The sequence below is a fragment of the Miniopterus natalensis genome, chromosome 3, assembly GCF_054644295.1.
Source record: "Miniopterus natalensis isolate mMinNat1 chromosome 3, mMinNat1.hap1, whole genome shotgun sequence".
Classification (NCBI taxonomy): domain Eukaryota; kingdom Metazoa; phylum Chordata; class Mammalia; order Chiroptera; family Miniopteridae; genus Miniopterus; species Miniopterus natalensis.
This window is the reverse complement of record NC_142083.1, coordinates 31,715,252-31,729,511: the sequence shown is the minus strand read 5'-3', so window position 1 is coordinate 31,729,511 and position 14,260 is coordinate 31,715,252.

Sequence of the window (14,260 nt, the reverse complement as noted above, 5' to 3'; positions counted from 1 at the left end):
TTTCTTCACGTTCGTAAGTATTACATGTTTATCCATATATAACATATTTTGGGTATGTGGGTATTGAAAACTTCATAAATTATATCATGTTAGATTTTTTCTAAATGTTGATCTAAGATCTGTTCAGTGAATACATGGTAATTTGGTTATTTCATTTTAACTGCTGTATAGTATTATAATCCATTTTACTTTTTGCTGCTACAATCAATGTTGTAAGAGCAATTCTGTATATGACTCTGGGAGCACATGTGTAAGACTTTCTCTGCAACAAGTACTTGAAAGGAGTACGTGTCTAGTACTTGGCATATTTACTAGATATTGTTGCTCTTTGAAGCAGTTCAAAGACATAATTGCTCTTCAAAGCCGTTCACAGACATAATTGCTCTTCCAAGCAGTCAGGCAAATGTACACTCACCATCTATAATTTATGAGTCCTTGTTTCCCTAGAAACTTGCCAATATTCAGCATTGTCAAATTTCACATTTTTGCCAAGTAATAGCACTTTTGCCTTTAACTTTTCAATTATTACGACTCTTATTTCTTTTTCTTCTCTTATTATACTGCTTAGGGCCTTAAGTATAATATTGACTTTATTGAGAATGCTTCTGATGTTTCACCAGTAGGAATGGTTATTGCTGGATTCATTTTATGAGGCAAAAGAAGTGTTTTCTATGATTATATGATTGATTACAGTCCTAATATCTTGCTTTATTACTGATGAGTGTTGGATTTTATCATGAGGGTTTTTTAATGGATTGATTAAGATCATATGCTGTTTGTTCTTCCCAGAGGGTGGGCATATGACTGAGGCTGGCTCACTGGGCTAAAACCAAAAAAGACTTTCAGCTCATACTTGAGGAAGTGCTTTTGTTGTGGTTGTTGTTACTGGACATGAAAATGGAACTATGTGCCCTACTTTCTATGGGAAATAATTCTGGGGAATAAGCTAATAAAAAAGAGGACCCAAGAGTGAACCAAAAGTAAAAAAGTAGACTCTAACCCTTAAGGTCCTGTACTTGGACCCCACCCTCTCTCCATCCTTCTTGCTAGGAGAATTGATAAATAGTCTTATTTTTTAATCTAGTTTTAGTTCTAGGTTATCTTGAAGACCACTTGTAGCCCAAAGCTGAAGGGTGGTAGACTTAAATACCTCTGCTGGTAACATTTAGAAGACAGATGTAGCAAGTCCGCCAGTTGACAAGCAACAAAAATATCTATGAAATACAGTTGTGAAACTTCACAGAGTTAAGATTACACTTTAAAAACTCATGAAATGGTTATCTTTACTTTTTCAAGGTATTTTCTCATATTTAAGGAGAATAATTAGAAAATATTTTCAAGAACAAAGATGCTCCATTAGAGACCAAGGCTAAGATCATCCACACCCTAATTCCCAATTGCTTTGCATGGGTGTGAAAGCCGGACAGTGAAGAAGGCAGGCAGGAAAGAGAAACTGATTCACTCGAAATATGGTGCTGGAGGAGAGCTCTATGAATACCCTGAACTGCCAGAAAGATGACCACCTGTGGCCTAGAGCAAATTAAGCCTGACATCATTTTACATTTTTGCTAAATAATGTCACTTTTGCCTTTAACTTTTTAATTATTATACCTGGAGGCAAAAATGACAAAACCAAGGCTGTTCTACTTTAGGCACATCATGAGAAGGCAGGATTATTTGGAAAAGAAAATACTGCTAGGAACCATAGAACGCAGCAGGAAAAGAGGAAGACCCAGTACGAGACGGGTTGGCCACAGGCGTGAGTCTACAGGAGCTGAGCAGGGCTGCTGAGGACAGGACGTTGAAGACAGTATTCCTTCATACAGTCACCAGGAGTCAAAGTGACAAAACAGTAGGTAACACACACAGAATATTTGATGGCCCAAGTAATGGAGGAAGTATAGCATATTTCCCTGAGCTTGGTTAAGGCATAGACTCTGGGACAACTACCCACTGTGATGCTGAACAAGGTACTTGACTTCTCTAAGCCTCTGTTTCCTCGTTGCTAATATAATGCATGACAAGCACTTGGCAGTGCCTGGCAAGTAATAAGCAACAATAACATGTTAATGATTATTGTTATTATAGAAAGGAAAAGAGCCTTTATTGCTATCTTTTAAAGGAAAAAGGCCCTCCAGATGCAGAGGTTAGAAACACGATGTACTTCTGTCATAGCTATTGACTGACTGTCCTTCCAAAGGCGTTAAATTCCTATTAGCACTGAAACTGTTGCAAATGTTGGGAAATCTTTAATAACTCTTATGTAAGTACAAAATGAAAATGTCAGTTTGAGGCAAAGAGAGCGAGGAGGTAGAGTGCTTATCTTTAAAGTAAAGTGGAAAATTTGAGAGTAATTTGACACTGTCCTTAACTGTGACAGGCTAGCTGTAACAACTAAATGATGGTGAAAGAAATTAAATGATGCCCGATGTCTGCTCATTTCATCTCCAGTTAAAGACCACGACTCGGTAACTATGCTGTGTTCAAAATACCGGTGATGCCTGGAAGGTTGCTGCCTTGGGAGAAAAGTGTGATTGGAGGTTGGTAAAATACAACCCACAACTGAAATTTGTCAAATTGATTGCATCAAGGGACAGTGACTAGGTGGGTGAATAGATGCAGGGAATTGCTACATGCACTGGTGAAACTATAATGATGATTTAGTTCTTGAAAATAAACTAATCAGTAAAATTTCCAGATAAATAGAAATTTCTTCCTGTGAAAAAGTGTCAAAGGAAGTAGGGTTAGCCCTCGGGGGAAAAATAGAAGATGAAGGGATTTGAGTTTGTAGGTTGCAGTGAGGTAGAAGTACCTTCTGGAGGGCCGGAGATACTCTGACAAGAGGCCTTAGATGGAAACCTGAGAGCAAGCAGGGCTGAGCAAGCACAGCCTGTAGAGCCAGACTTCTTGGGTCTCAAGTCCTTGTGCCACTGCTTATTAGATTATTGTGACCTTGGTTAGTTACTTATCTTAGTGCTTCAGTTTCCTCCTCTTTAAAATGAGATAAAATGTTACCTACCTCAAAAAGGTGTTGAAAGTAGAAAAACAATGCATCTAAAACACTTAGAACAGTGTTTGGCGCATGGTATTTTTGATATGCTGGCTATTGTTATCATTATTAGAAATGAACAGGGCTGCAATTCCTGATTGTTTGGAATGTTTATCTTTGCAGAGGTGGAAGCAAGACCGGATGTTTCACATCATTCAAACTGAGTCTCACCTTCAGGAAGCCGGCTTCTTTGGAAACAGAGAGGATAAAAGAAGCTCATGGGGTCAGAGGTTATGGGACTGTGCCCAAGGGTGGAATCTAGAGCCTTGTTTTAGGTGAAAGTGAATGTATTTTGCTGTCTTGGGTACCAACTCCCTGACAGGAAGAAGTTTGGACACTCAAAATTATGCCTTTGACTGAAGAACTACTTTGATTGGGGGGAGTGGGGGGGATCTTGTGAATACCAAATAGAGATCATATTACTTGATGTGCCTTCTGTTTTAGCAACCGATTCACTGTGGCAAGGCCAGAATATTATACAGATGTACAGATGTACAGGACAGCCACATTACTGTCCTTACCACAATTAGAGGTTTGGATGAGATTTGTTTGCTTCTATGCATATTTCTTTTTAGACAACTAACAAAAGATAAACAATTTGTGAATGTGTTTTGACTTTTATTTATTTACTTATTTAAAAATATGTCTTTATTGATTTCAGAGAGAGGAAGGGAGAGGGGGAAAGAGAGATAGAGACATCAATGATGAGAGAGTCATTGATCGGCTGCCTCCTGCATGCCCCCTATTGGGGATCGAGCCCAAAACCAGGGCATGTGTCCTGACTGGGAACAGAATCACGATCTCCTGGGTCCTGGGTTCATGCTCAACCACTGAGCCATGCTGGCCGGGCTGTTTTGACTTTTAGACTGACCTCCTGGACCTGAGGGACTGAGGAAAGCTTCCAGAAAAAAATGACACAAACTAAAAACTGAAGGCTGAGTAAGGCAGCCAGGGGGAAGTATTCCTGACCACAAACATCTTACTTCAGTACTGTCCTTTTTTTTTTCTGCCTCCTTAGTCAAGCTCCTTGGAATGGTCCAAGCCAGGCAACCTAGGCCTCTAACTTTTGAAAAATGAACACCTCAAATTGCCCAGAAAGTCTTCAGGGACCCCAAAAGGCTAGCTAGGGAAGCAGTCCCAAGCACTCCCCAGGCTCCCTACAATGAGGCACACTGTGGTGTTGACTGCACTGAATCACAAAGATTCTCTCTCTCTGGCCCCTAGGCACTGGGCCTAGTGTCACCCCTGGTACTTAGTGTCTGCTTCATAAATGTCTGATGAAAGAACAGATCTCCAGGAATTAGTTACATGATCTTTGCTGAAAGCTCCCAGAGAATGGAAGCAGCTCTTACTTACACATCAACGGCCTGCCCATTGCCTTCAGGACAAAGATCCTTCCTCCCTCTCCTGGCCTTTCACACAAGCACGGTGTGCTGTCCCACGTTACTCAACACCATTTCCAGGATGTACCTTGTTCTTACCCACGAATACATATTTCTTTTACTGCTCTCTCGCTCACAGAGAAGATTCATCCTTCAAGGTTCAGCCTTGATTTAAGTGAAGTTTTCTCAAGTCTCCTTTACAGCTCCTTTCCTTTCTCCAAATCGCCCCTCTCCCAATTAATCTCTTCCCCTCCTTTTCCTGGTAAAGGGTTTAGATATCATTACAGTAGCAGATTTCTTATTGAATAGTACTTCACCTGATGTTTCTCTTCCTTACAAGACTAAGAGCCCTTCGAGGGCAGAGAACATTCTTTATTCACTTCTGTAGCATAGCAGAGCCTGGCATCCTGGAGGAGACATGCACCAAGCTCCCTAGGCCTCCCCAAGGGTCCAGCTTCATCAGGGCAGGGCAAAGTCAGGGAAGCTCAGCCCACTCAGCAGCCAGCCTTCCACCTTGCTCTTGGCCAGGGGCTCCTCCATGACCCTGGACCCTGGAAGGGGGTGAAGGGCGGGGCTCAGCCTGTGGCTGCGGAGCTTAGCAGAGTGGAAGAGGTTAACCTCCCACCCTGGGGGACTGGCCCCTCAAGTAACTGCTTCAAGCGCCCATGCTTTAGGAGCCAGTTCCAGGAAGCAGGCCAGTGCGCCTGAGAGGCCACCACTGAGCACAGCCAGGGCCCCCATAACGTGCTTGCACATCCCTGGGCTTTTCTTTCCTTTTGCCCCTCCCTCCACCTCCTCACTTCTTCTCTTGGAATCCCCTTCCAAAGACACTATTTGTACCCAATTCTTTGCCCCAGATTCTGCTGCTGAAGAAACTAAGCTGGACCACGTATAATAAATGCAAAATATTTGGGGAATGAAAAGGAAAACGGTGGATAAACAAATGAGATGGTGAGTGAAGGAGTCGGTAGTTACAATGCACTCGTACCCGTGGCCTGTTGCACTGTGCACTCTACCCTGTTACCTCCCACTGACTCCGTCCAGGCTGACAGTGGAGCCCCACGTCCACAGCCTGTCCTGTGGCTTTTGGAGAAGCCGGGCTGGGCCTGCCCCCCCTTTCTCTGCCTCCCAGAGAAGCCACTGTTTCTAAGTGAACTTCCTGAGGCTCGCATTTCTTACACTTGAGGCCCTTTGTTTCTGACACGGATGTGAGAATGGAAGTTCCAGGGTACGAGGAAATTAGCCTTCTGCCAACAAAGCAGACCACAGCTAGTACATTTTTCACAGCTTGATGAGAGGAGTTTGCATCTCAGAAGGGCGTGATTATTACTTCTGGCGTCCAGGGAGCAGCTGGGGCCTTATTCCTCAGCCTGCTCACCATGGAGGACGCGCTCCTGTGGACAGCAGGTCTCTTTCCTCTACCCGACCTGGCTCCCACCTGAGAGCCTTCCTGCTGCCGGAGCCCTCAGCTCCCTAGCATCTGCAGTTGCTGCCCCAGCTGCTTTCCTCTCGGCAGCCCTTTTACTCTAGCTGACACCACTCTGGTGTGGTTTTTGAAATTTGCCTCCAGACTTACATTTTCTTAATTCTATTTCCTCTCAAAAGCAGTCGAAGGGCCCTTGGGCTTGTGTGTGAATCAGGGGGAGGCATTTATACATCACAAAAAGGGGCTTCTTTTTGTGAACTCGTTTCCCACTGGCCCGTGGACCTCCAGCATGGGAATCATATAGGGAGGGGTTGTGCAAATATGCAGGCCCCTGGGACCTACCCCACGACTCTCCATCAGAGCCCCTGGTGGCTGAGCCCGGGGGTCTGCATTTAACAAACTCCGCGAGTGATTTTCACGCACACTTTTAATTTGTTCTCTCTGCAATATTCCCACAATGTTTTCTCTTTTCTCAATGAGAAGGTGAAAAGGACTCACTGAAATGTCTATTTCTGTACCGATTTTGAGCCAAGCCAGAACCAAAGCAGATTTGCTATGCAGCTTTCTCATTAAATACAAGGCCAAGGAGGTAATTACTCATTTACTTTCCACGGTAGGCAAGCATAAAGGCCTCCTGTTTGTGACACATTCGCCTGCAGCTGGTGGGCTGTCGCTTTTTCCCTCGCTCAGGAGAGAAACCCCTCTGACCCACACAGCAAGGCTGAAGCCCTGCGCTCTCCTTGGAGCCCAGCTCAGCTACTGTCACCCCTATTCACCGGCTAAAATCACCTGGAGAGCTTGACACGCCAATGCCCAGGCCCGCCTCTCTAGAAATTCTTAGGTAATTGGTTTGGGGTGGCACCTGCTTATTTTAAAAGTTAGCTAGGTGAACGTCAAACTAAAGTAGAGGACTACTGTGTAGTTATTAAAGGCCTGGGCTTGGGCACTGTTTTGTGCTCGAGGTAGGAATTTCCGAATGAAGGTGCCAGGTTGAGGGAACTGTAAGCAATGACGTGGAGGCCCGGGGAGATCTAGATGGTAAGTGCATGCACATTTAATCAGGTTTTCTTACCAGAAAGCAATGTATATGGAGATAGAGATTCCCTTTCTCTCTCTCTCCCCACCCCCCATAGGTGTGTGTTTTCTATTATGTTATCTATCTCATATACTCAGTTTCTCATGAAAGGCCTTCACTAAGATAAAACTTTAGCTTTCATGAAATGGCATCTGAAAAAATTATTTCTGAACTTATGCAAAATGAGAGAAAATATATGATGTTCTAAATTACTTGATAATAAGCTTCCATTGGCCTAACAAGAAAAAGTCCATATATCTTAACACGATTTAAAGTTTAACTAGAAAAGAGATTACATGATCCACGGTATATTATTTTAGATTTTGACCACTAGGAACTCTGACCTCACTCCCTTGTCACTTCCTTGGTACACCCTACTCTTCAGTTACCCAACATACCAAGCTTGATTGGTTTTTCTTTTTTTTCTGCTTGGATTTGAATTTTCTCAACTGGAACAGTACTTCCCAATGCTTTTGATATCGTGCAACACACAGAAAATGGTAACATTTGCGTAACACACTGGAGTAAACAGCGAAGGTGATTGCTGATTGCCCAGGCCCTGCCCTATTGGCCCAAAACCTGAGATGATCAATATGTTATTATTGCAGCACACCACAGATGGTTGCCCCCTTTATATTACTTCGGTCTCAACTCAAATATCATCTCCTCAGAGAAGCCTCACTTCACCAGTTCCACAAGAATAGATGCCTCCAGTCACTCCACCATGTCACTCAATTTTACCTTCCTCATATCATTATCAGCCCCTGAAGCTCTCTCATTGATTTAGTTGCTTACCTATTTATAGTTTTCCTCTACTAATTTCTGTATTAGGTCCTTGAATGCAGGAATACTTGTATGTCTCGGTCATTATTATATATCAAAAGCCTAGGAACAATAGAAAGTACTCGATAAACACAGTGATTGATGGAAAAGTGAGTGAGTGAGCCAGGACCATCCCCATTCCCGATGAGGCTTTCCTCAGGGTAGCTGGGGAACACGCGTCAGTGGATGAGTTAGGGCAAGGATTCTGTCTTTCCATCTCTATGGCTTTAGTGGATATCATGCTGCCCGGCTCATAGAAGACTTACAGTATGTGCTTGTGTAAATGAATGAAGAGAGGAAGCCAGGAGGGAACTGATTACTAAATGCAAACTTCCACTCCTTTCATCAGTTTCAAGTCCTTTGGAAATTTTCAACTGGAGCTGGCAGCAGTTTAGTCTTAAACTTGGGTAATCATGTTAGGGGTCTTTTAACAGATGCAGGAAAGCTATTATGAGGCACCCACTGTGCGATCCAGGGCAAATCACTTAACTGTGAGGACCCTCAGTTTCCTTTCTGCAAACCGATTAAGTTTGGGTTAGAAGAACTCTGCAGTACCTCAGCATTTGGAAATATCTGCTGTACCGACTGACAGAAGGTTAGAAAGGGGATGCTGAGGAAGTCATCAAGTAGACTATCCAGGTAGTAGTCAGGATCCTTCAAGGTGGACTAGAGGGTACTTTTGAAAAACTCGATGACCAAGAATGACGCAGGCAGCCCTGGGGCATGTTTTCAGGAAGGCTGGGCTTTGACCTAGGAGGCCCGCTCTGTCCTCTCTCTGCTTGCCTGCTGCTGCGCTGCACCTTCTCATTAGTTGGTGATCTTGAATGAAAGAACAGCAACAGTTTCCACGGTCAGACAGCTGCATGTAGGTAGTCGTTTTGCAGAGTAGAGAATTCTATTTTCTCATTGTACTCATGCATTTAAAAAACAGACCAGCAGAGGCCTTTCTAGGCCTCCATTTAGTTATTTGAAAAATTGGAGAGGCTCAGGCTACTGTGAAGGTTAAGTAAAACAATGCATGGAAAGGGCCGAGCAAAGTGTCAGGCATACAACAGACCCTTAATCATGTCTGTCATTACATTATGCAAGTCAGGAGCTAGAAGCCAAAATATTTAATCCCAAATACTGGCATTTGATTCCATTTCTTCCTACTGAGGAGGAGATCCAGAATTGCACACAACAACAGTCACCTTCCATGAAAAGCCTGGTGTATTAATAAGCCCAGCCATGTTTCCCAAATAATCTGGAAAAGCTGCAAATCTAAAAATAAACCAAAATAAAGGGATACTCAGTCTGGAGGCAAATTTCAATTTTTGATTTCTTAGAGGAAATGGTTGCTATTATTGTGCTTGACATCAAAACTATATCAGCACCACATTTTGTGACAGTCAGATGTTATGGCATTCCCCTCCCCTCCCCTCCCCTCTCCCAGGAGTAGATGTTTTAAACATGTACATCTTTGAAAAATTATTTGTTTTTGTTTTATTTTGCATTAAATGATAAGCCTGGGATAAATGATTTCCCATTCACACCAGGATTATTGAAAGGCATAGCTCCTGCTTTAAAAAATGCTATTAATTTAATTTTAATTTTTAAGGTGGAATAGGAAACTAAAAATATAATAATTTTAGAAGATACTTATCATCATATCATGCAGTTTAAAAATGGGTAAACACTTTTAATGATGAGCTCTAAACTTTTCAGAATGTTTTATTTTTCTGTCACCATTTATCCCCTCTATGCCCTCTTCTACCTCCACCCATCCCTCTCCATCCCCTCAGTCACCACATTGTTAGTTCTTGAATAACTTCAAATGAGAAATTGTCTTTGATAAAACATTAACTGCAACTTTAATTTTAATTTTAAAAGGTCCCTTTCTGCATAATTTTAAGTGATTCATTATAAACTCAAATATTGTCATTTGGTATAATTTCCCCAATATTTAGTTTACATTAAATTAATTAATGTATAACTGTTTCATAAAATGTAAAACAAAAATTCTAGTTACTATTTACGTATATAAACGGGCACTTCTTTTCCTTATGGAGAACAAATATATTTTACATAAATGGAAAAGATCAAGAAAGCCCAATATAGAAAATATTTGGAAAACTTAAAATCTTAATTTTAAATGAGTTTTTACTAATATTACTAATACTATTTTATACTAATATTATTTAATACTAGTAAAATAATATTTAATATTGGTAATATTTAATATTAGTAAAATAATACTAATATTATTTTACTAATATTTATTGAGCATTTATAATATAAAGAACCAAGTTCTTTAGTTGCATTTTTCTTATTTAATCCTGATGCAACCTAAAAGGTAAAATTTTTCTACCTCCTGTTTCTGGTAAATCTTGCAGACTCTGTATTCAAAACATTTCCCATTGCAAAATACCAAAGAATGATGGGTAAGTTACAACTAACGGGCAGAGCTGAGCTCTTGAGAAATTAGTGAAAAATCTTCAATATCCCAAAATGATGGGAACACTCACCAGAGTAATAAGCCAGCACTGAAGTTATAGATACCTGGAGACATTGCTGATCAAAGTTACCTAAATCATGAAATTTTAATGCCTCTTCAGTGAACCAGAACAAATACGAAGGTGTATAAAAGATGACAGGGATGGAGTGGTGTATGGAGACAACTACATAAAGCTAGAAACCTCAAGAAGCTTCAGTGGAAACAATGTGTGTCTCTGGCTTGAATTCTACAAGGGAATAAAGTCTCCTCTCCTGATACCTACCCATTAAAGATGCCTTCACACAGATTATGAACATGCTGTTGTATGTAACAGAAGGAAACACAAATCTTTCTGGAGGTAGGTGCATGGAAACAAGATTCTTAGGATTCCCATAAGCAGAGATTGGTCAAATATAAACTCATACTTTCAACAATAAAGATAAATTAAATATATATATATTTACAATCTAAAACCATCAAACACAATAGTAACCAAGAGACTCAGCAGGAAAGAGAGCTAGACACCCAGAGATACAAACAATAAAATAATCAGAGACGGAATATAAACATTCTTAATATTTTCACAGAAATAATAAAATTACAAACATGAGCAAGAAACACAGGTCTATTAAAATAACTAGGTACATTTGAAAAATAAAACAAAGAACACTTCTGAAAGTAAAATATATACTTGAAACTGAAGGGTAAAGGATTGGCTAAATGGCGGACTGAACACAACTGAAGAGATCATTACCGACTGGAAGACAGTCATGGAAGAATTAGCTTGAACCACTACAGATAAATTTTACAATGATAATGTTGAACAAAAAATTAAGTCACAAAAGAATAGAGAACGATAGCATTTCTATATTATTTAGTGACACATACATATGATGTAAAAATATAAAGTCACTAATAGGAATGATAAACATCAAATTCAAAAGTAAACATGGAGGAGAAACAAGACGGTGGTGAAGGTAACAGCTGCCCCCGCCGCCTCCCGCGACCACATCAAAATCACAACTAAACTACAGAACCACCGCCACTCAGAGCCTCCTGAGATCCGGCTGCACAGAAGCCCCACAACCAGGGAGCTGAGGAAGCACCGAGACCGGGAGGAGGGGGGGAGACGCGGGCGGGGCGGGGCTGAATCGCAGAGACAGAGCCGGGGGCCCACACCCGGTGCCACAGGTTAAACCCGGAGGGAATCTCGGCGGTGGGGGTTTCCTGGAGGAGCAAGGGGTCCCAGCTCCACAGCAGGCCCCAGCCCAGGGCCCTAGGATCTGGAAGAGACGCCCCCACAACTCCGGGCTGTGAAACCAGCGGAGACTGTGCTGAGGGTCGCGGAGGCTGCGGGAGCCCCAGCAGCTCCCCTTAAGGGCCCGGCGCGGACTCACTCGGACGCTCCCTCGGAGCCCAGCGCCGGGCAGCAGCCTGAAAGGACCCGGGACACTCGGGGGGGAACTAACCTGCCTGAGATCCGGGCGAGAGGCGGAGGGCGGCTTCCTCCCAGGCAGAAGGGCTGGCGGAGGCCATGGCTCCTGTGGCGAGTCCCCCACACAGCCGGCAGGCAGGGGCCATGTTTGAATCGCCAGCGCCTGACTCACACCTTTGGCCCCGCCCCGTGATTCCCGGAGGCCCCGCCCCCCCCACCTGCAGCTCATCCAGGCCATTTCCAGGGGCTTTTCTGTGCAAGTGGCCTCTCAAACCTCATGCTTAGGACTTTCCTAAAATCTCCCGAACAAGCAGCAGCGGGCCCCATACGGCTTGATAAGGGGCCCCAGGCCTGGCACTAGAGGCAGCTGCATTGGCTCATAGCTTGGCCTCTCCTGGGCACCTCCAAGCCCAGCACAAGTAGCAGCCAACTACGGTTTGCTGTGTAGCTCATGCTGGGTGGCCCTGGGCAAGGCACTGGCACAGGCTGACTTTGCACCTCCGGGGAGGCCCCAGAGACAGTGCACCTGGTGGTCAGACTCGACCACGCTGGATTACAGCCCTACCACATCCATGAGTGACACACTCAAGGGGCACACTTGGTGAACACCAAAGCCCCACTGGAGTAAATCCTGCTCCATAGGGGTGTCTCCAGCACAGCAGCTCTTTGGCTGTAGTTGTAGCTGGTCCTCACAGCCAATTGACCAGGGGGTCAATTCCTCCCAGGGACGCCAACAACAACCAAGGCTCAACTACAACAGGACAGAGCACACAGCCCACACAGGGGAGCACCTAGAAGGCCCAGCTCAGGTGACTGGGGAGGCTGAGCCACTGGACCCTACAGGACACCTACTACACAAAGCCACTCTACAAATTCCAGGAGACATAGCAGCTCTACCCAATACATAGAAACAAACACCTGGAAGCAGCCAAAATGTGCAGTCAAAGAAACATGTCACAGAGGAAAGAACAGAAGAAATCTCTAGAAGAGGAACTAAATGAAATAGATCCAAGCAAGCTAACAGATAGAGAGTTCAGAATTTTGGTTATAAGGATGTTTAAGCAGACTATTAGGGAAATAACTGAGAAATTCAATAACATAATAAAGTACCAATTTGAAATGAAGGCTACAAGAACTGAAATGAAGAATAATTTACAGGGAATCAACAGTAGAGTAGAGTATGCTGAGAATCAAATCAGCAATTTGGCACATGAGGAAACAAAAAACACCCAACCAGAAGGGCAAAAAGAAAAAAGAATCCAGAAATATGAAGATAGTATAAGGAGCCTCTGGTACAACTTCAAGAGGTCCCACATTCGTATTATTAGGGTACCAGAAGGAGAGGAAAGGGACCAAGGAATTGAAAACAAAAAAATAATTACAGAAAACTTCACCTACCTGGAGAAAGAAATCGACTTACAAGTCCAGGAAGCACAGAGGGTCCCAAACAAGGGAACCCAAAGAGGCCCACACCAAGACACATCATAATTAAAATGCCAAAGGTTAAAGACCAAGAGAGAATCTTAAAAACAGCGAGAGAAAAGCAGTTACTTACCTACAAGGGAGCACCCATACAACTGTCAGCTGATTTCTCAACAGAAACCTTGCAGGCCAGAAGGGAGTGGCAAGAAATATTCAAAGTGATGAAAAACATGGAACTACAACCAAGATTGCTCTACCCAGCAAAGCTATCATTTAGAATTGAAGGTCAAATAAAGAGCTTCACAGATAAGGAAAAGCTGAAGGATTTCATCACCACCAGACCAGCACTGCAGGAAAAGGTGAAGGGTCTTCTTTAAGAAGAAGCTAATGAACAAAAGAATCTGACAAACTAAATAGATCCAGAGACATTGACACATGTAACAGACGATCATATTTCAGAGGAAAGAGGGAAGGGGGTGGAGGGTGGGAAGAGATTAACCAGAGAAGTTATATGCATAACCCATGGACACAGTTAATAATGGGGTGAAGGCCCGGGAAGGGGGTGGGAGGGAAGTGGAGGGGATCCATTGGGGGGAAAAATGGGACACCTGTAATACTCTCAACAATAAAGATAAATTTAAAAAACAAACAAACAAAACAAACAAACAAAGTAAACAGGTGGAGGGATTAGCTAAAGAACATATATACATATCCCAGGGACACAGACAATAGTTTGGTGAAGGCCAAGGGAGGGGGTGGCAGAGGCGAGTGGAGGTGGGCAGAGGGGAGGGGTATGGGGGACATCTGCAATAATGTCAACATTAAAAATTTTTAATAAAAAAAGAAAACAAAGGGTAAACAGGTGTTTCAATGGAATCATACTATTCTTGTTCTTAGGTTTTCCTAATCATATAGATATTTACTTTATTATTCTTCACACCATATTATTCTTTAAATTGTTGGTAATTCATATATATTGCATAATAAAATGGAAAAATGTAATGCTAGCAAGTGGCAGAGTGGTCATTTGAATCCAGAACTCTGGCCCTGAGCCACTACCCACTAACACATGACTGCTTCAATAGAGCAGATGGCACAGTTACAGGCTGGTGTTTTGTAATCATAATTGTTGTTTTTATATAAGTAGCATGTTTTTAAATGAGATTAAAATAATGC